General features: G+C 44.3%; 1 protein-coding gene across 1 annotated transcript in view; it reads right to left on the bottom strand.

Moving 5' to 3' along the window:
* The window catches only part of LOC306988275 (CD276 antigen homolog), a 169,308-nt gene that overhangs the window by 116,238 nt on the left and 30,660 nt on the right, over window positions 1-22,410 (bottom strand). The gene's annotated exons all lie outside the window — the stretch shown is intronic.

Genomic DNA, 22,410 nt, shown 5'->3' with positions numbered 1-22,410 from the left:
CAAAATCAGTTTGAATAATCAAATGTAACAATTTATTACATCAGGTATCAGGTCAATTGTATAATCAATTCAAAGATAATCAATATAAAACATGAATAAAAAGAAGAGATGCGAACCCAACCTGATGCAAACACATGAGGCTGGAAGTCTCGGTCACTCCCAGCCATCACGGGCCAGTCTAGATACAGAAAGCGCCGATCCCTCCACTGCATTCCATTAAATAGCCAAAACCTCTTTCACATGTTAACAATGGGAATTTACATTCAGAGTTGACACCTTTTGGGGGTAGAAGACCATTTGCCTAGAGACAACCTTCCTTTGTGTGCCAGGCAGTTTCTCTAAACTTCTCAAAACCTGATTTCTTTTTGTTTAACTAAGTTGGAAATGAGACATTTGTACCACTCACTCTGAGACATTTTAAATGATACTAAACATAATAATCATTCACATTAAACCACATATATATTCTTGTGTGAGTCTTTAGGCGTGAGAGGGAGTGAGACGGGGAGGTCAGACGTTAATTTCCAGCAAGGTCCTTTGTTTTAGACCAGTCTATCTCTCCAACCAGTTTCTCCAGCCTTACAGAATCCCTCCTTGACCCCGTGGGTCACATTCGGATGAACACTTACGGGGTCACAGTAAGACTTTTGTTGTAATCCTTGAGATGTAACTCAAAAAGTGTCTTTGCAATGTTAGCATCTGTAGAAGCTCAGCGGGCTGTGTTCACCTGCAGAACACCTGGTCTCACCAGGTGTATGTAGCTTGAGTCCAGCAGGTGGATGAATGCGTTCAGGTTTTCTTCTTGTGATCCTGTGATGTAAGCAAAGTTCATAGAGTCAATCTGGACCATTGTGACTTGTTCAGTTGACGTGTCATTCCTCCATAGAGAAACTTCTGCTTCTCTGGCACCTTCTCCATGATGATAATCTGATTCCCTCCTTGACCAATCCGGTCACCTCCAGCGGTGCGGTTGTCTGGGCAGACCTCAGTGGAAGAAGGTCTTCTCCTTTGTTCCACACTGCTTTGTGTGAGACACCTGACAAGCATCTTAAATGTTCACTTCACGATTGAGCACTTATGAACTTAAACTCTTTAAGGAAATGCATAAGAATGCAGCAAAACAAAAGCATGTCATGTTCAATATAAAATATCATGTTCATGTCAGCAAGTGTGAATGGTACATCTGGTCTCAAGTGTTCCTCAAGGTCAGGTAGGGTGGTCCCATTTTAAATATCCAATTCTTCACTACCCCCGTGATGATATTAAATGGTAGTGGAATTTAAATATTCTTGGTCTGACTTACTCAAAGGAAATGCAGCAAGAGGTCGGTGTAATCTAAATAATCAAATCGATGGTACGCATCAACAAATCTTGTATTCACAGTAATAATAATATCTAATCAAAAATCATGAAGAAATACATATATAATAATAATTGTTCGTTCAGTAATCTGTAATCTTCCAATGCATAATACAAGAATGGAGATCGTTCATTCCTTGTAACAGTGTGTGTGTGTGTCTGTGTGTGTCTAGTCACTCAACAGTTTGGTGTTTGTGTGTGTCCTTGGGTGTGTGTGTGTGTGTGTGTGTGTGTTTTTGTGTGTGTGTGTGTGTGTGTGTGTGTGTGTGTGTGTGTGTGTGTGTGTGTGTGTGTGTGTGTGTGTGTGTGTGTGTGTTTCTGTGTGTGTGTGTGGTTGGCTAAGTCACAGTCGATGACAGGGTTGAATTGTAACTTTTTGTAATTGATTGAAGCGTTCACACTTCAGATCTAGTTTGTTTTTATAATGTGTCTGTTATTAGAGGCATTGTTGAGAAATCATGGGCCCTATGACTTTCCAACCACACCAATAACAATCAGTTAAACATTTTTTGAATTTTAATAGCAGGTCTGCCTCTGCTTTAGAATTTGTATTATCAATTTGTGACTGTAGCCATTCATGTGTACGTTACAGTGTTTTTCCATGAGTTGGTAATGTGTACTGTCATCATGGGATCAGCTTTGCCATCCTATGTGTGTGAAGCTGTCTGGATATGTAAGTGTGATGATGGACAATAGATCATTAGTGAAGTGTCACTTTTGGGCTCTATGCCATCTTTATCTTCTTATGTGTAGTGTTCAGCGGTAATGGAGGTGTGTGTTCAGTGTTCATGCCTAGGAGATGGGTGGAATCAAATCTGACAATAGTGTTGTAAATTTAGATCCAGTTCTAACTGGGAGGCCATAGTTATGCAGTAGTGTGTCACTGTGAGGTGTGAGTGGCCTCTTGAGTTGTCTTTTCACCCATCTCCTGAATTTCACACCCTCCTCGTAAATTTACTTCTCTGATCAGATTAAATTTTATTTGGCTGTTACCTGTGCCACACTTCTAGTCGTGTTTGCAGTGGTAAAGGCAAAAATAAAGATATACCCCCCCTCCGGTTTGGCACTGGGCAGCCCACAAATGAAATTCAATTTTAAGGATGATATTATATTTAGAGTTATAATACAATAGCTATATTTAAAAGAATTCAGATGTTAAACTATTAAAACATTTGCTATTGGGCTGCTACCCGACTAGCAAATGATGCTAATAGCTGAAGACCTTGAGTAATCAAAGTTGTCAGTTCAGTAAGCGTTTTAGATGCTTTTGAGCTTTGGTTATTTGCAGAGTGCTGGTTTGTGTCAGAGTGTGGTTGTCTGGGTTTTTTGAAATAGGGTGGAGGTCTGCCTCTGCCCAGTGACCAGCACTTTTCCTCTGTATGGCCTGTTTTGTGACAGGAATTGCAGAATCTGCTCAGTTTGTCACAGTGTGGCTTCCTGGATTCTCCTGCAGACGGATGATTTTCATGACATTCTAACACAGCTACCTCACAATGCATTTGTTTTCGTGACTCAATTGGTGTTGCCCAGCTAACAATACCTTCGAATGTAATTTGAGCTGGAGAAGCACCATACGTGAGCGATTGCTGTACACGCGGACCTGCATTTGTAAGCAATAATTCAAGGAGAGTTACATTGTTGTGGTTAACATTTTCAATTCCAGAATACTCCCTAAAAAAGTTCAAACATATTTTCTGCATATGTCTCAAACGACTCTTCAGTACTCTTGTTTCCGATTGAAAATCAGTTCCCATCCAACAGTACTACAACCACGCAGATCACGAAGGCATTGTTTGAGTCTATTAAAGATTTCACTCTCAGGCTCATTTTGACACATTGACTGCACAATGGTGCCTGTCATCAAAACCTGTGGTATCTTGTAGATCAAAACATCTGGAATTGAGCGGATTACAATTTGCCAAATATCTTTTGGTTCGAGTTGAAATGCATGTTTTAGACTTACAATGCGTCGCCACCATGGTTCGAATGGCCCTTTCAAAGGGAATGGTCCGATCTCTGCTTTAAACAAGTTACATTTAGTTACCTTTAACCCTCTGGAGTCTAAGGTGTTTTTGGGGCCCTTGGGATGTTTTGAAATGCCCTGATATTTGTATTTTTTTCAGTTGCTTATAAACATATTAATGGCAAAGGTGTAATTACTCTCTATTTAGCACGAACATGGCTATCATAATATGTGAGCAACATATATGTACATGTTTGCATTTTTGAGAGAATATTATTTATGCGTGGTTATTCAAAAAACTCAAACTTAAATTGTCTGATATAAGACCACAAACGACCAACTTCACATATTCCCACAATACTTTTGACTAATGGATCTTGTCGGCTAGAGTATTTACTTCAAAATGATCTGAAAATCATCCGGGCTAATCGTTCACATTAAACAATAGATTGATTTAAATTGTGTAAGACACTTTTTGTTTGGAAAGGCAATATGCAGGTGGGCGTGAATGATCCAACAAGGTCATGAATAATGTCCTCATTCACACCTGAAGACAAAGACCTGCTAATGCTGCAGTGCATACTAATGAGCCTTAGGTGTCACTGTGGCTACAAGAAAAAATGCAAAGACAACACACACACATATATACATACATATATACATACATACATATATATACCGGTATATATATATATATATATATATATATATATATATATATATATATATATATATATATATTACTACAGAATTGGTTCAGAGTTGGAAACATCTTGAAAAAAAGTGTATTTTTCCACAAACTGTATGCTTGCAAATTGTATAATATCCAAGGTAAACATTTCTAGTAATTGTGCAGTTAATTCTCATTCGTATTTTCAGAAAGTTTTGGATTATGTAGGCTATCCTCTCCCCAAATTTGTCACTAATAAAACACAAAAATAATTTATAGAGAAGGCTTATATTGACCTTTTAAGATTTTGTTTGCACCTTGTAAATTAGGTTTTGATGTGGCAGTAAAAGCTTTATAAATAATCTATCCAAAACGAAATTTTGTCTTTCATATTTCGTCTGTAACATATGGTCTTTTATAATATATATTAGGGCATACATGTTAATTTGCAGTTTAATATGTTGCTTATACAAATACATTTTATTTCAACGTATTCAGTCGATTTTTACTCATCTCAGTAGGCAATATAGATAGTTTGCTAAAAGCGAAACTCGCGCGAGCTGTAGTAAACAACATGCATATGTGCCGTGCATTCATTCAAACACAGAAACGCGATTCAAATTTAAACAGTCTTTTGCGGTTTACAGACACCATTTCATATCGCGATTAGAACAAAGCACTTACTGATGATCTGCAGCTGGATCCGTTGTTAGGCTACTCCAGCACGTTTGAGGTAAAATTTCCAGAATTATCACGATATTATTATTCCTCACAGCGAGCGTGTTGTCCAGCTGTTGTGGGCGTTGACTGGTTTGCATGTGTTGCTTCAGATCATCTGCGTTTGAATAGCGCGCGCTCTCGATGGGCGTGTCACATTAGCGGAGTAATGAGGTGCCAGAAGGATAATGAGCACAGCTGATCTCTCGCTCTTTTTATATAGATTACATAAACAGAGAATATTTGTTTTAGTTTTGAATTAGATAATTTAAAACTACACACTTAAATGATTATAGAGATATATAGCTCATGTCTGAGTGAATAGTATTCGCTGAGATTTGTTTAAATTTAGAAACGTGCTTCAGAAAAAAAGTTCACGGAGACGGAGAGGCATAAAGCACTCCCTGTTTACTTTCTTTATTTTACAAAAGCACAATGTTTTATTTCGATTGTAAGTGGACACATAAAAAAGTAGACATTTAACAGCTTATTTTCTCATATTTCTTAAGGCTGTATGACCAAAACTGACTGAGTATTTTAGGTCTATTTTGCTGCTAATCAAAAAAAAACGAGCAAAACGCGCCCGCGCGTTTGCCGACCCCAGGGGGTTAAAGGACGTCAGATGTTTGACTCTGTGCCGTTTGGGTGCCATATCACCTTAAGGGCTGAGACAGGCACTCTTTTCAAAATTTGATCACGTGCTTCATCTGTCTGAAAAGATACACGATTGTTAGAGCAGGCTGCCTCATCTAAGAAGTGCACATTTTTCGTCCCATCGCTGTTGAGCGTTATGGGAGACTTGGACTTTTTAGCATTTAGCTTAGCCTTAAGATCTGCAATGGTGTCTTTGTGATTTTTATACTTTTTAGTCAGGGCTAACTGTTCAGATAGTAATCTATCTAGCTGTGTTTGAAGATCTTGAATCTTTGCCTCTGACATTTGTGCCTCCGCATTTTTAGAATGCACTTGTAACCGATGTTTAGGGCAGAGGGTCAATAACCACACTCCGGAGGAGCAGACACCAGAGGACACCAAGAGGCGGACAACAAGAAGTGAATTTTAAAAGGTAAGTATTTTATTACTTTAAAATAATAAAAGCAGTGATGCGAATGTTCGTGGCTGGGACCCGGCGTAGAACAGCCGATGGAAGGACAGCAGTTTCTCCTCTTCTCCGAGGGACAGACAGTGACAGCGCTCAGGCTCGGCTTGTGTGGTCGGATCGCGGTACTTTACCCGCCTGCGCTCTCGTTCCGGGTACAGCAGAACGGCATCGTTGGAGAGTTCGTGAGACTGGGCTTTCGTTGACGCGAGCGATAGTGCTCGTGAATTGTGGTGCTCAGGGTGTATTGAGCTCCTCGCCACACCGTGCACAAAGGGAAACCTGGACACAGCTTTAGACAGATCAATTTGAAGGGATCTTCATATTCAGACGTCAATTTTCATTCATCACAGTTTCAGAGGAAACACAGTCATTTGATCTCACCACACTTGTGCATAAATCACTCTTATAAATCCTCACACGTGTGCATTTCACTCTTTCAGACACTGCAAACTCACTTCATCTCCACAGTGATTAATCGAGCCATTTCTCTTCTCGCTGTAGGGTGAATGACTCAAGGAATAGTGTTTTCAGAAGATTGACGTGAGCACATCAGCGATCCTCCCAGCTGTTCCAGTTACTACTTTTCGCTCTATCAACAGGATAACACACACTGCCCGCAACACAGGTTAGTCACGCACTGGTGATGGACAAGCTTCACATGTGGTTTTCTCAAAGGGTAATCAAATGAAGGGTGCACTTAACTTTTCCTCGGTGTGTTATTCCAATCCTGCGATGGTTTCCTCTCTCACTTTGGCCAGTCACTTCTCCTTTTTCTGCTGTATAATCTCCTCACTTACTTCGTGGTGCTGCTGTTCATGGTTGCTTTAGAAAACTCACTTAATGAGCACGTCTCGGGGAAACTTCACAATAGAACACCGATCAGACATTCAACCTTCAGCTTTCTCTTGTTGCGCCGCTGTCAAGACACACACTGCTGTCGGGAGACACACACTTGCCCAGATACACCACCCTCTCACTGCTCAAACACTTCCCTTTTATGCTCCCTTGTCCTGAGCGCGTGCTTCGAGCTGATTCACCTCAGCTGCCGCTCGTTATGGCCAGCAATTAAGCACCGCCAGAATTGGGACCAATGAGGGATTTTTTTCTCATTGGGACCAATGAGGGACACCCTCCGCCACCGGATCCGTTCTAGTCCCGAGAACGGTGTCCAGACTCCCATTCTCCGTATCTTGCAGGGGGTACTCCTCTGGTCTCCCGTTGGGAGCGTCGAGCTGGGGCAGCGGCCTCTTCCTCCCTTGGCTCAGGAGTGGGGGCTCTTCGAATCATAGGCCAGCCCACCCAAGGTGGTGCAGGGGCCACAGGCGCTGGCGGCGCCTCGGTCTCTTGTCGCAGGTAATTGGGACAAGGACGCAACAGGTTTCGGTGCAGGACTCTCACGGGGCCGGACTTACCCTCGGGACGGATGGTGTACACAGGTTGGTCAGGCCTTTGCTGTTGCTCCACTACGTAGGGGGTGGTCTCCCACCGGTCGCTGACTTTACCCTTCCCCTGGCGCCGGTTATCCCGTATCAGTACCCGTTCTCCGGGTAACAAAGGAGCCCCCTGGGCGGTGCGGTCGTACAAGCGCTTGTTCTTCTTTGCTGCTACATCCAAATGCTTGGTTACTTTGTCATAGGCAGAGTGGAGTTGACGATGGTGTCGGTGCACCCATTCAGTGGTGGTGGCGGGGGCTTCGGCCGGGAATGCTCCTAGCAGCAGATCTGTGGGCAGGCGCACATGCCTCCCAAACATCAGGTAAGTCGGGGCATACCCCGTCGTGCTGTGGATGCTGTTATTATAGGCCTGCACCAGGGCCGGCAGGCTGTCCGTCCAGTAACCTTGGTGGTCTGCATCTAGTGTTCCCAGTAGACTCAAGAGCGTCTGATTGAAGCGTTTGCACCCTCCGTTCCCCTGTGGGTGATAAGGCGTGGTGCGGGTTTTCCGGCATCCGTACAGATTGCATAGCTCCTGGATGACACGGGACTCAAAGTTCGGCCCTTGGTCAGAAAGGAGCGTCTCGGGACATCCAAAGGGCTGGAAGACGTATCTCCATAGGGCACCGGCAGTGGTGGCGGCGGTCTGGTCCAAGGTTGGTATGGCCCAGGCGTACTTAGTGAACAAGTCAGTCACTACCAAGATGTTCTGGTAGCGGTCTGTTGGGCAACTTAAGGTCAGGAAGTCCATAGCCACCATATGTAACGGGGCTCTGGGTCGCACCGGAACCATGGGGGCCCTCACGTCTCGCCGGGACTTGAACAGCGTGCAACGGGGTTATCCTTGTACATACCTCCCCACTGACTCTTCCATCCCACTCCAAAAGAAGTCCCGACGCAGTAGTGATACTGTCCGTTCTTGGCCCTGATGTCCTAACTGGTCATGATAGGCCTGGAGCAACGGCTGAATTTGGGCTTCGGGCACCACCACCTGAGATACCATCTCATGGGTCCTTGAGTCCAGAACAGAGCTGCAGATCACACCATCTCGCAACTTCAGCCTCTTCCACTGCCCCAGAAGCTTCTTTACCCTCACCGGATGTTCCTGTCATTCCTCCACCCCAGGGAATTTGTTCCGCTCCAGGTAGGTCCACAGGGTAGCCAGCCCTTCATCCCGCTCTTGCCGTTCCCTCCATCTATGGGGGTCCCATCCCCAACTTGCTGGTATGCCTTCCGCTCGTGCTCCAGGTGCTTCCACCACTCCCACCATCAGCCCTTCTTCTGGTTCTGGCCCTGGAGTTCCCACTTCCCTAGCTGGTGGTAATCGGGACAGGACATCGGCATTTATGTGCTCTCGGCCTGGTCGATATTGTAGCTGATAGTTGAAGTTGGCGAGCTGGGCCACCCACCGCTGTTCCACCGCCCCTAGCTTCGCGGTCTGGAGGTGCACCAGCGGACTGTTGTCGGTTACCACCAGCACTTCGGCTCCCCACAGGTAATCCTTAAACTTCTCACACAAAGCCCACTTCAGGGCCAGCAGCTCAATTTTGAAAGAGCTGTAATTGGCATCGTTCCGTTCAGCAGGGTGGAGGCTCTGGCTGGCGTAGGCAATGACCCTTTCTGTCCCGTCTTGTCGTTGGGCCAGTACGGCTCCCAACCCGCTATTGCTAGCGTCAGTGTAGAGGATGAAAGGCTGGGTGAAATCGGCGTAAGCCAGAATGGGGGCCTGCAACAACTCCTGCTTGAGTCGGTGGAAGGCGATCTCACACTCCTGACTCCAGGTTATGGTGGGGGAACTTCGGCTCCGCGAGGTACCAGTACCGGCCAGCAGCTGATTCAGGTGTTTTGCAATTTTTGAGAAGTCTTTTATGAAGCGTCTGTAGTACCCGACGAATCCCAGAAAGGACCGCACCTGCCTTACGGTCCTCGGGGGAACCCAGCCCTGTACTGCGGACACCTTCTCCGGATCGACAGCCACTCCTGCAGCGCTCACTCGGTGCCCCAGGAACTGAACTTCTCTTCTGAGGAGCTGGCATTTCCCTGGCTGGAGCTTCAGTCCATACCGTTCCATTGCCCGGAAGACTTGCTCCAAGTGTAACAAGTGGGAATTGAAGTCAGGGGAGTAGACGATCACATCGTCTAAGTAAACCAAGGTGGAGTCCATCAGCTGCACTCCCAGGCATCGCTGCATGAGCCTCTGGAAGGTCGCAGGAGCGTTGCAGAGGCCGAAGGGCATGCGATCCCATTCAAACAGGCCGAAGGGGGTGGTAAAGGCAGTCTTCTCGCGGTCCTGTTCCTCCATCCTCACCTGCCAGTAGCCACTCGCTAAGTCCAGGGTAGAGTACCAGCTGGCGTTGGTCAGTCCCGTAAGGGAATCCTCAATCCGGGGCAGGGGGAAGGCATCCTTCTTGGTGACTAAGTTCAGTTTCCGATAGTCTACACAAAACCTCCAGGAGCCTGTCTTCTTGCGGACCAGGACAATTGGGGCGGCCCATGGACTGCTGCTCTCCCGAATAACTCCTCGTCCCAACATTCCTTTCAGTAGGGTTCGTACTTCCACATACAAAGTCGGGGGTACTGGGCGGTATCGTTCTCGACTGGGTGGAGCATCTCCAGTAGGAATGGCGTGCTTGACTATGTCAGTGCACCCATAGTCTTCATCATGGGTGGAAAAGACATGTTGCCACTTGGCCAGTAGACTCTGGAGTTTGCAGGTTTGTTCTTCCTTTAGGCCCTCTCCTTTCAGGGACTCGCTCTGAAGGTGGCCCGGCATGCCCTGTGCAGTGGGACCAGGACGAGACTCCTCCTCCGCCAGGCCAACCTCAACCACTGTGGCGCTCACTTGGCAGAAGCGGACCTCCTGCTCCTCCCTCACCTGATGGGGGTTTACTGGCGTAATACGGGTCAGTCGTTGGTGACGGTAAAGATGGACGGGGTAAGTATTCGGGTTTCTTACTCTAACTGTGACTCGGCCCCGACGGGCTACTGTTAACCCCTGAGCGACTTCGACAGTCTGGCACTCCCAGTGGGGCTCAACAAGGAGGCAATCTTCAGGGCCATAGGTCAGTCCTGGAAGCCGAACCCAGACCACAGCTTCGCTCCGGGCAGGGACAGAGACAGCATAACGGCAGGCCACCCGACCAACGTCCTCCCGGTCTCGTTGGGAACTTGCCACCTGCACTCGCCGACAGTCGGTCACAACACGCTCCCACTCCTTCTTCTCGGCTGCGGAGGTGCAACGAAGAGGTCCAGCCTGAAACAGTTCCACCCAACAGTCCATGATGACGTTCATCCCCAACAGGGCTCGATGTTCTCCCAGACAGGAGTCTCGCACGATCACGACCCCCTTCTGCGGGATTGTGGTGCCGTGGATTTCAAAGTTGGTGACCTGGTATCCGATGTAGGGGATGCTCAGGCCATTTGCTCCACGCAGGGTGAGCCAAGGGACTTCAGCTTCAGGTAGGTGATGGGCATTGAACAGATCTTTGGACAAACTCTCAGACAACATAGTGACCTGGGACCCTGTGTCTACCAGGCACCGAACAGTAACGCCATTGATCTTAATCTCCACGAGGGGACAGCGTCCCACTAGGCCGTCTCGTGGAGCTGGGTTCACACAAGGGTCTATCCGGGGGGTCCCAAACCCTCGATCCTCTGCTTAGCCACTGCAAAATTGTTGGGGAGATAGACCTCCTTGTTCCTGAAGGGCAATTTCAAACAATATCTTCCATCTTGAAGTATTGCCGAGCGCTCCATAGTTTCAAGAAACCTACGATCTTCTCTGGACATTTCCTTCTTTTCTATATTCCTTTCGTTGAAATCATGATTGTATTGAATGGTTAGCATCTGTTCCAGTTTGCCCACAGATATCCTGTTCACCATAGCAGCGGGAAGATCCTCCTCCAATGCCCCGCTGTTACCATTCAGCGGACCACTAACAACCCATCCTAGCACCGTCCTAACAGCATACGGGCCATGACCACTTGACCCACAGTGGCCGGTCGTCCTAAAAACCCCCTTGCGAGCTACGTTGGGAGCCGCATTGGCGGCTCTAGTGTCCGGGCTCTCCGCAGGTGTTGCAGATCGGGCGCCCCTGCTCATCCCACTGGAACCTGGAACTGAACGGGCGGCTGGTGCGTCTTCACGGATCTCTCCCTCCGTCAGAATACGAACGTTCTCGAGGTAAGGGCAGGGGCTCTGGCCGTCCACGGCGGAGCTCTCCTAGAATGGATTTTGAGAATTCAGCCATTTCTTCTCGGACGTCTTTTATTAACTCTGCACGTAGGGCTCGCTTCCAGTCGGTCGGTTCGGGCTGTGTTGGGGCACTCGTTCCACTTCCAGCCATACACACCGGTGTCTCTACAGTCTGATGGTGATCCTGCTCCAAGACTAGGGCCTCCTTACGTAAATCTTCGAATGTCAGGGTGGTGTCCCTTTCGAAGCTGTAATCTCAGACTCTGTCGTATTGGACCTTCTCGTAACCCCAACAGGAACTGGTCTCGTAACAATGTCTCTTCATCTCCCAGTCCATGATGTTCTCGATTCTTCAGCCTGGAGAACTGTTCACGTAGTCGCAGAATGAATGCTCGCAGTGTCTGCCCAGGTCCCTGCTTACAGTTGAAGAACTGCGTTCATAACACTGCCACTGGAGTCGAATCACCGTCTTGCCCAGACAGAAATTCGAATATGGCCTGTGTGGTGGCTCGGACGGCTTCAGGTGCTGCTCGGACTTCTCTCTTCGCCTCCCCCTCAAGCGAATTCAGGACAAACTGTATCTTCTGGGTTTCGCTGAGCCCATGCAGTCCGGCCAAGTACTCCACTTGCGCCCTCCAGTCTGTCAAACTTAGCTCAGAGCCAGATCCACCATACTTTTGAGCCCACGGAACTCCCATAAACATAGATGCCGTTGGTGGTCGGGCGGCTGGTACATCTTAGTCCGCCATCCTGGGTCCTCTGGCCGCTCAACTCCGAGTGGTAACCCTGCCGACTATGCCAAAAGTTATGTAACCGATGTTTAGGGCAGAGGGTCAATAACCACACTCCGGAGGAGCAGACACCAAGAGGCGGACAACAAGAAGTGAATTTTAAAAGGTAAGTATTTTATTACTTTAAAATAATAAAAGCAGTGATGCGAATGTTCGTGGCTGGGACCCGGCGTGGGAAGAGGAACGGGGGGTGCAGGTAAGTGGTCCTTCGGGGGTTTCTCTTCTCGCTGGTTCGTGGGTGAGACAGTGGCTTTCTTCGTCTCTTCGAGCCGTCAGATGTGCTCGTGAGACAGGCAAATGACAGTGCTCAGACTCGGCTGGTGTGTATGTTCGTAGAACAGTCGATGGGAGGACAGCAACTTCTCCTCTTCTCCAAGGGACAGACAGTGACAGTGCTCAGGCTCGGCTTGTGTGTGTGTCCGTAGAACAGCCGATGGAAGGACAGCAGTTTCTCCTCTTCTCCGAGGGACAGACAGTGACAGCGCTCAGGCTCGGCTTGTGTGTGTGTTCGTAGAACAGCCGATGGAAGGACAGTAGTTTATCCTCTTCTCCGAGGGACAGACAGTGACAGCGCGGTGTATTGAACTCCTCGCCACACCGTGCACAAAGGGAAACCTGGACACAGGTTTAGACAGATCAATTTGAAGGGATCTTCATATTCAGACGTCAATTATCATTCATCACAGTTTCAGAGGAAACACAGTCATTTGATCTCACCACACTTGTGCATAAATCACTCTTATAAATCCTCACACGTGTGCATTTCACTCTTTCAGACACTGCAAACTCACTTCATCTCCACAGTGATTAATCGGCCCGTTTCTCTTCTCGCTGTAGGGTGAATGACTCAAGGAATAGTGTTTTCAGAAGATTGACGCGAGCACATCAGCGATCCTCCCAGCTGTTCCAGTTACTACTTTTCGCTCTATCAACAGGATAACACACACTGCCCGCAACACAGGTTAGTCACGCACTGGTGATGGACAAGCTTCACATGTGGTTTTCTCAAAGGGTAATCAAATGAAGGGTGCACTTAACTTTTCTTCGGTGTGTTATTCCAATCCTGCGATGGTTTCCTCTCTCACTTTGGCCAGTCACTTCTCCTTTTTCTGCTGTATAATCTCCTCACTTACTTCGTGGTGCTGCTGTTCATGGTTGCTTCAGAAAACTCACTTAATGAGCACGTCTCGGGGAAACTTCACAATAGAACACCGATCAGACATTCAACCTTCAGCTTTCTCTTGTTGCGCCGCTGTCAAGACACACACTGCTGTCGGGAGACACACACTTGCCCAGATACACCACCCTCTCACTGCTCAAACACTTCCCTTTTATGCTCCCTTGTCCTGAGCGCGTGCTTCGAGCTGATTCACCTCAGCTGCCGCTCGTTATGGCCAGCAATCAAGCACCGCCAGAATTGGGACCAATGAGGGATTTTTTTTAGAATATCTGGTTCTTTCACCCGGTGACACACTTCTTCACATTTAACCTCCATAAGCGAAGATAGAAATTTGGTTGACTTATGTAGCTGTTTATAACTTATGAAGTTTAAAGCCTCAATTATCTCACCATGTTTTGATTTCTTCTGCTTACTACCCACTGTTTTCCACCAAGTGAAAATTTAATTGTCAATAGTGTCTATGTTAAGACCATTTCTACTGAGTTTGTACAGTGTAGGCTCGACCTTTTTGGCCCATAGTTTAAACAGGACATGATCATTATCCATGTTCCAATTTATATTTGCTTAATTTCACAATGATGGAAACAGTTTTTTTTTTTTTTTGTTATAGGATTAATGAGATGCGCGTTCGCGGTTTCTCTTTTTAAATTTCAAATGCCTATTCTTTCATTTTTAGTCTCTTTAAGGACTACGTGTATGTTAAATTATAATTTTAATGTTTGAGGATTCTCTTTTAAACTCTGATTATATTCTATCCGCTTAGATTTAGAAGACTATATCACTTAGAGGTCCTGGTCTTTCACAGGTCTCTCGACACAAACTCGCCAGTCCTGGTCGTCAATCAGAGGTAAATGGTTATATATCTAAGATTTGCCGTAATTCACAAGTACACAATAAAATATATTTTTCATAACCCCCTTGAAATGCCTGCATTCAAGTACACTTGCAATGATCCCAGGTCTCAGCCCGTCGCTGATCTGGTCGCAGAATTGTGGAAATATACGAAATCAATAATCTATTTGGGAAAAACAATCTCAGAGTCATTTAGAATGAATTCAAACGTAACAATGCATACATTTTTGATCAAGATTCAGAGTTACTGAACCCTAATGCGCGACGTTCTCTGGAACTTTGAATATGAGTGTTTTGTTGTTTCAGGATTAATAAGATGCTCGTTCGCTGTTTTTGATTTTCAAATTCATTGTGAATCACATTATAGCCACATGGCAATTCTATGTTCCTTCGCGTGGAGTTTTTCTTTCTTTCCACCGAGGATACAAACAAATTTAGCATAGACACACGTGTTTAATTCAGTTCAACACAGGACACATGGCCTAGAGAACATCTACAGCCTTTACCTAAGTGTTCCAAGTACACTTACAGTAAAGCAATCCTGTGTTAAAGAATAAACTTAAATTTAGCCTATGTGCACATTTTTGCACAAACGATTAAATTGTGTTCTATGAGCATATGTGTTAAGCACAATTTCAAATTTGAAAATTAACAGAATTATTGCATGCTTTTTAATCCCATCTGTGTTAAAGTTCAAGCTTTCAAATGTGATATAGAGTTTGTCAAGATTAGTTTAGGTTTAGTATAGAATATTAATGTTTTCAATGTGACTTTGGGCCTACCGGTGGGCCGGCGACACAAAGGGTTAAACGTTTGGAAGCAGCATGGACAATAGCATTTAGCTTAGCCTAGATCTGATTTCTAGCCTGTGTAAATCATATCATCCTGTTTTTCCAAACTTTCTTTGCTTTTCATAAACAATTAATCGACCTGCCTTTTTATTTATAAAATCACGCGTTTTTCGATCGTTTACAAACTTAGATTTGTATTTCTGTTGTTTGCTCATTCTCTTTATGTTGCGCATGCGTCGCGAGTGAGCGCTGTGTTTGTGTTTGAAGCTCCGTCGACTTGATTCATAAATCGTTGATTTTGTTCTTTACACTAATTTAGAAACGAGCATTTTCTATTTTTCCAGCGTGTGAACATATCTCCGATACTACTCTCTATAAAAAACAATCGGATTGCTTTGATATCGCTAGTTATATCCAACTTTCCGAACTTCCGTTACTATCTCTAACGATAGCCCGCTAGCATTGCTCGCGTGGCCTCGCCTATCGACCGTCTTATTTACACTCGAATCACTGAAATCGCTCTGTTTGTGTTGGAGTTTGTGTTTGTGCTTGTGCTTCGAATCGCTTGTTGTGTTTGAAGTTTGTGTTTGTGCTTGTGCTTCGAATCGCTTGTTGTGTTTGAAGTTTGTGTTTGTGCTTGTGCTTCGAATCGCTTGTTGTGTTTGAAGTTTGTGTCTGTGGTCGAACCGCTTTGGTTGTGTTTGGAGTTTGTGTTCGAATCGCTTAACTGTTAACGTTAGTTTGTGAGCGTGTGAACATATCTCCGATACTACTCTCTATAAAAAACAATCGGATTGCTTTGATATCGCTAGTTATATCCAACTTTCCGAACTTCCGTTACTATCTCTAACGATAGCCCGCTAGCATTGCACGCGTGGCCTCGCCTATCGACCGTCTTATTTACACTCGAATCACTGAAATCGCTCTGTTTGTGTTTGAAGTTTGTGTCTGTGTTCGAACCGCTTTGGTTGTGTTTGGAGTTTGTGTTTCGAATTGCTTAACTGTTAGTTTGTGAGCATGTGAACATATCTCCGATACTAACGTTACTCTCTATAAAAAACAATCGGATTGCTTTGATATCGCTGGTTATATCCAACTTTCCGAACTTCCGTTACTATCTCTAACGTTAAGTTAGCCCGCTAGCATTTGCACGCGTGGTCTCGCCTATCAACCGTCTTATTTACACTCGAATCACTGGAAGGATACGGGTTCTATCCATGATTTCAGTCCTAAATTAGTAGTGATATTGGTAGCATCACTGCTAATTTATTGTTCATCTGTCATAATGGCGAATATATCGGATGTGTGTCTACCTCTGAGTGCAGGTGAGGACACGTTTGAGCTGCATTCGGTGCGGTTGGAGCTGGAGTCCGTGGAGAAGCAGATCCGTGATCTGCTGGGGAGGCAGGCCGAGCTGCGAGACCGACGATCAGCGCTTGAAGCATCACGCGCCGATGCTCACAAGTCAGTGGTTAGTAACTTTTTGACTCCGGCCTCCTCTACTCCGTGTATTTCTCTGCACAGGACCCGAGCACCCCTGGTTTCGTTTACCCCGACACCGACACAGCACCATGGACCCTGGATGATGCCACAGCGGAAGACACGAGCCAGGACCAGAGCAAGGACCTCTCCGCCCCTCCCGGTCTTCGAGATCTCCACCCGGAACCGCTTCTCCCCTCTTCGCGAGACGGAACGCGACGACGCTGTGATCATCGGCAGTTCCATGGTCCGGCATGTCCGCGCTACCTCAGGTAAAGGTATGGTGCGCACTCACTGCTTTCCTGGTGCTCGTGTTCTCGATGTCGCTGCGCAGGTCCCCGAGATCCTGAACGGTGACGAGCGCGTCGGAGCTGTCGTGCTGCACGCGGGGGTGAACGACATCAGGCTGCGGCAGACGGAGGTTCTGAAGAGGGACTACAGGAGCCTGATCGAGACGGTACGCAGAACATCGCCTGAAGCAAAGATCGTCGTGTCTGGACCGCTTCCCACGTACCGACAAGGACAAGAAAGGTTCAGTAGATTGTTTGCACTAAATGAATGGTTGATGTCATGGTGTAATGAACAGAGACTGCTCTTTGTAAATAATTGGAATCTGTTTTGGGAGCGACCTAGGCTCTACCGTGCTGATGGCCTGCACCCCAGCAGAATCGGAGCGGCTGTTCTGTCGGACAACATCTCCAAGACGTTACACACCATATGACTAGTAAGTCAAAGTCCAAATCACATTCTTTGCTGTCCCAAATTAATTGATATAAGTACCAGTGTAGAACACTATATAGAAACTGTGTCTATTCCTCGTTTAGTGAGGCCAAACAATAAATCTACTGCAGGATCTAAGAAAAATCTAATTGTGATTAAACCAGAAAATCTCAATATTAGTGAACAAAAACAATTTCTAAAGCTAGGTCTTCTAAACATTAGATCGCTTACACCTAAGGCGGTTATTGTAAATGAAATGGTCTCTGATAATAGCTTTGATGTACTCTGCCTTACTGAAACCTGGCTTAAACCAAATGATTATTTCGGTCTTAATGAGTCCACTCCACCAGGATACGGTTATAAGCATGAGCCCCGTCTGATTGGTCGTGGCGGCGGTGTTGCAACAATCTATAGAGATATTCTTAATGTTACTCAGAAAACAGGCCACAGGTTTAATTCGTTTGAAGTACTTGTTCTAAATGTTACGCTCCTAGATGTAAGAAAGAAATCCCTATTATCTCTAGCCTTGGCTACCGTATATAGACCCCCAGGGCCTTACGCTGATTTCCTAAAAGAGTTTGCAGATTTTCTCTCAGATCTATTGGTCAATGCCGATAAGGCAATAATTGTTGGAGATTTCAACATACACGTTGATAACACAAATGATGCGTTAGGAGCTGCGTTTACAGATTTATTAAACTCCTTTGGGGTCAAGCAAAACGTTAGTGGTCCCACTCATCGTCTTAATCATACTCTAGATTTAATTATATCATATGGAACCGATCCAACCGATATAGATATTATACCGCAAAGTGATGATATCACTGATCATTACATGGTAACTTGCATACTACGTACGGCTGAAATGTGTCATGTTGCGCCACGTTATCGACCAGGCAGAACAATCCTTCCAACCACTATAGATAGATTCTTGAATAGCTTACCTGATCTATCTCCGCTCCTCAGTGAACCCAAACAAACAGATGAGCTAGAGGAAATGACTAGCAGTATGAGCACCATTTTCTCTAGTACATTAGAAACTGTTGCACCAATTAGATTAAAAAAGGTTAGAGAGAAAACTAAAGCCCCATGGTACAACAGTGCTACGCATGTTATCAAGAGAGAAACTCGTAACTTAGAGCGCAAATGGAAACAAACTAATTTAGAGGTCTTTAGAATCGCGTGGAAAGACAGTATGTCACGTTATAAAAAGGCTCTAAAAGCAGCCAGGTCTGAGCATCTACGCAAACTAATAGAAAATAACCAAAACAATCCAAGGTTTTTATTTAACACCGTGGCTAGATTAACAAATAAACAGACATCACCTGAACAAAATATTCCGTTACATTTTAATAGTAATGATTTCATGAATTTCTTCACTGAGAAAATAGAAAGCATCAGAAACACAATTGTAAATGTACAATCTTTGACAGCGTCTTATGATTCAGCCTCAATTATCGCCCCTCAAGAACAACTACAGCGCTTTACAACTATAGGACAGGAAGAGCTAAATAAACTTATCACTGCATCTAAACCAACAACATGTTTATTAGATCCAATACCCACTAAACTACTGAAAGAAGTGTTACCTGTAGTGGAAGAGCCTCTTCTCAATATTATTAACTCGTCTCTATCTTTAGGACATGTTCCAAAAACATTCAAGCTGGCAGTTATAAAACCTCTTATTAAGAAACCACAATTAGATCCAAATAACCTAGCAAATTACAGACCCATTTCAAATCTTCCATTTATGTCTAAAATACTAGAAAAAGTTGTGTCCGCTCAATTGTGCTCTTTCTTGCAAGAAAACAATATCTATGAAAAGTTTCAGTCAGGATTCAGGCCACATCATAGCACAGAAACTGCGCTGGTTAAAATTACAAATGATTTACTTTTAGCTTCTGACCAAGGCTGTATCTCAATACTAGTTTTACTCGATCTTAGTGCTGCGTTTGACACTATAGATCATAAAATACTCTTAGATCGACTTCAAAATTACACTGGTGTTCAGGGACAGGCATTAAGCTGGTTTAGATCGTACCTATCAGACCGTTACCATTTTGTCCATTTAAATGGGGAAAAATCAAAGATAACGTCAGTAAATTATGGAGTGCCACAGGGATCTGTATTAGGCCCCCTGCTATTCTCAATTTATATGCTGCCACTTGGTAATATTATAAGAAAACATGGAATAAGTTTCCACTGTTATGCTGATGACACTCAATTAAATATTTCATCTAGACCAGATGATAACACTAAATTATCTAAAATGACAGAGTGTGTTAAAGATATACAATATTGGATGACATGTAATTTTCTTCTATTAAATTCAGATAAAACGGAGGTATTACTGATTGGTCCAAAAAACTGCCCACAAAACCTCTTACAATACAACCTTAATCTAGATGGACGTCCTGTTACTTTATCCTCTACAGTAAAAGATCTGGGTGTTATACTAGACCGCAACTTGTCTTTTGAAAATCATATTTCAAATGTCACAAGAACAGCCTTTTTCCACCTTAGAAACATTGCTAAGCTACGTAATATGCTATCAGTTTCTGATGCAGAAAAGTTAGTTCATGCATTCATGACCTCGAGACTAGATTACTGTAATGCTCTATTAGCTGGTTGTCCTGCATCCTCCGTAAACAAGCTACAGTTAGTCCAAAATGCAGCCGCTAGAGTTCTTACTAGGTCAAGAAAATATGATCATATAACACCAATTTTATCATCTCTACACTGGTTACCTATTAAGTTCCGTATCAATTACAAAGTATTGTTACTGACCTATAAAGCCCTAAATGGTTTAGCTCCTGTGTATTTAAGAGATCTTCTATCGCCATATATTCCATCGCGCTCTTTAAGATCGCTAAATTTGAGGCTTCTGGTCGTACCTAGGATATCTAAGTCCACTAAAGGAGGGAGGGCGTTTTCACATCTAGCTCCTAAACTCTGGAATAGCCTTCCTGATACTGTCCGAGGCTCAGACTCGCTCTCCCAGTTTAAAACTAGATTAAAGACGCATCTCTTTAGCCAAGCATTCACATGATGCATCTCATACCTTTTATACTACAGTTAAATCAGATCAAATGCATTCATATTAAGAACAGCAGCTACGCTAATTATTTCCCATCTGCCTTTTTTGTTGTTATCTCGGGACGCCTGTCCCGAGATAACTCAAATAGAGTTCGTCAGCTCCAGTTATGTATCCAGCCTCTCATGGAGACTTCAGATGCCCCAACGCCTGTGATGAGACGACTCGACGCCTGTGAAGAGACGACCCAACGCCGGCGATATGTTATGCCCTAAATTTCATGATTAACTAACTGTATTTTTGTATGTATATTTTTGAAATGCATTTTCTGTAAAGCTGCTTTGAAACAATGTGTATTGTGAAAAGCGCTATACAAATAAACTTGAATTGAATTGAATTGAATTGCTGGTTTGTTTTAACAATGGCAAAAGCATGCGGCTGATTTTAAAACTTTTAGTCTTTATTTTTTCGGTTCTTCGTCGAGTTATTCATTATTTGGAAGATGTTATTCCAATTTTAGGTTTCGTTTCTTGTTGCTTAGGCAAACAAGGAGATCTCAAATCTATACAAATGTTTTCATTCTTCATCTGCGCTGCCGCTGCTAATCTAATTACGTCCTCACACGTGTTTTTAGACAAAGAGCCTTCCGACCCGTAATAATGCAAACATTTTCTCAACACTTCTAAAAAGGGCAGAAAAAGTTGACTTACCACAGCGGCGGAAGAAAGAGAAGATGTTCAAACCTCTGTGTTGATTTTAGATTCCATTTTTGCTGGAAAGATATTTTTCGCGGCTCTCGTTGTGCTTTGCGATCACGTCTTCGGGGTCACCAATTTGTAAGCCGCGCTATATTGGTCCAATGGGGGTTTCCAATAGCACGGGGAAGGTTTCTTGCGCGTTCCGTCTTTCCAGCATCTCAAAGTAATTTGGGTTAAATGCAATACATTTCTCATATGTATTTACTTGTTATTTCATCTGACTCCATAAATGAAAGGTTTTGATAATATCTATGCATCACTAAAAGTGAGCAAATGTTTGATTATTAATTTTAGACTATTAAATGAACAAGGTCAAAATCAGTTTGAATAATCAAATGTAACAATTTATTACATCAGGTATCAGGTCAATTGTATAATCAATTCAAAGATAATCAATATAAAACATGAATAAAAAGAAGAGATGCGAACCCAACCTGATGCAAACACATGAGGCTGGAAGTCTCGGTCACTCCCAGCCATCACGGGCCAGTCTAGATACAGAAAGCGCCGATCCCTCCACTGCATTCCATTAATGGCATGCATCAGAGGGCTACAGACTCATATTTAACATATTTTCAATGGCGTGTGATGCTGTAAAGTCCATTCCTGTGGGTTGACAGAAAATGGGTTGTATTCCAGAAACTGGTGAGTTATATTTCACAACACTGTAAGCTAATTTGTATGAAAATCAAAAGTTTTTTTTGTTGCCTTTATTAATAGGACAGCAGATAACAGAAAATAGCTGTGAGAGACGGGGAGTTGGATTGAACCACTCTTGTGTCTCTTGAGCAATCCACTGTACAATCCACTACACCCAATCTCTGACAATGAAAAATTATGATTAAAAGGGTGGTTGATTAAGATTTCACTTTTCTAACTTTAGTTGTGTGTAATGTTGCTGTTTGATCATAAACAACATCTGCAAAGTAACAACGCTCAAAGTTCAAAGCAAAGGAAGATATTTGCTTTTAAAGAAAAGCACTACAACAAACGGCTGGTAGGGACTACACGTCATTCCTCCCGAGTTAGTGACATCACCAACCCTAAAATGTACATAAGCCCCGCCCCCGGGAACACGCAGTCCATGTTGAGAAGAGGAAGAGTTGTTGTATGATTAAGGCCACATTTACACATAGCTGGGTATTTTGAGAAACAAATATTTTTCCCCCTCTGCAACTGGCTGCGCGTCGTCTCATTTTATTACGACTCTCAACTGTGTGGTTACAAAGTATATTTCAATGGCATCGAACACAGCTCATCCAATGATAAGCAACAACTGGAAGTGTGCGTTTTTATAACATGTGTTTTGACACTTTTGTCTGGCTATAGCATGAGATTTTGATGCTGTCATCAAGGCAACGTCTTTT

This window comes from Phoxinus phoxinus (assembly GCF_949152265.1).
Source record: "Phoxinus phoxinus genome assembly, chromosome: 20".
Taxonomy (NCBI): domain Eukaryota; kingdom Metazoa; phylum Chordata; class Actinopteri; order Cypriniformes; family Leuciscidae; genus Phoxinus; species Phoxinus phoxinus.
Note: the sequence above shows the minus strand (reverse complement) of the source record. Positions and strands in the feature narration are given on the sequence as shown.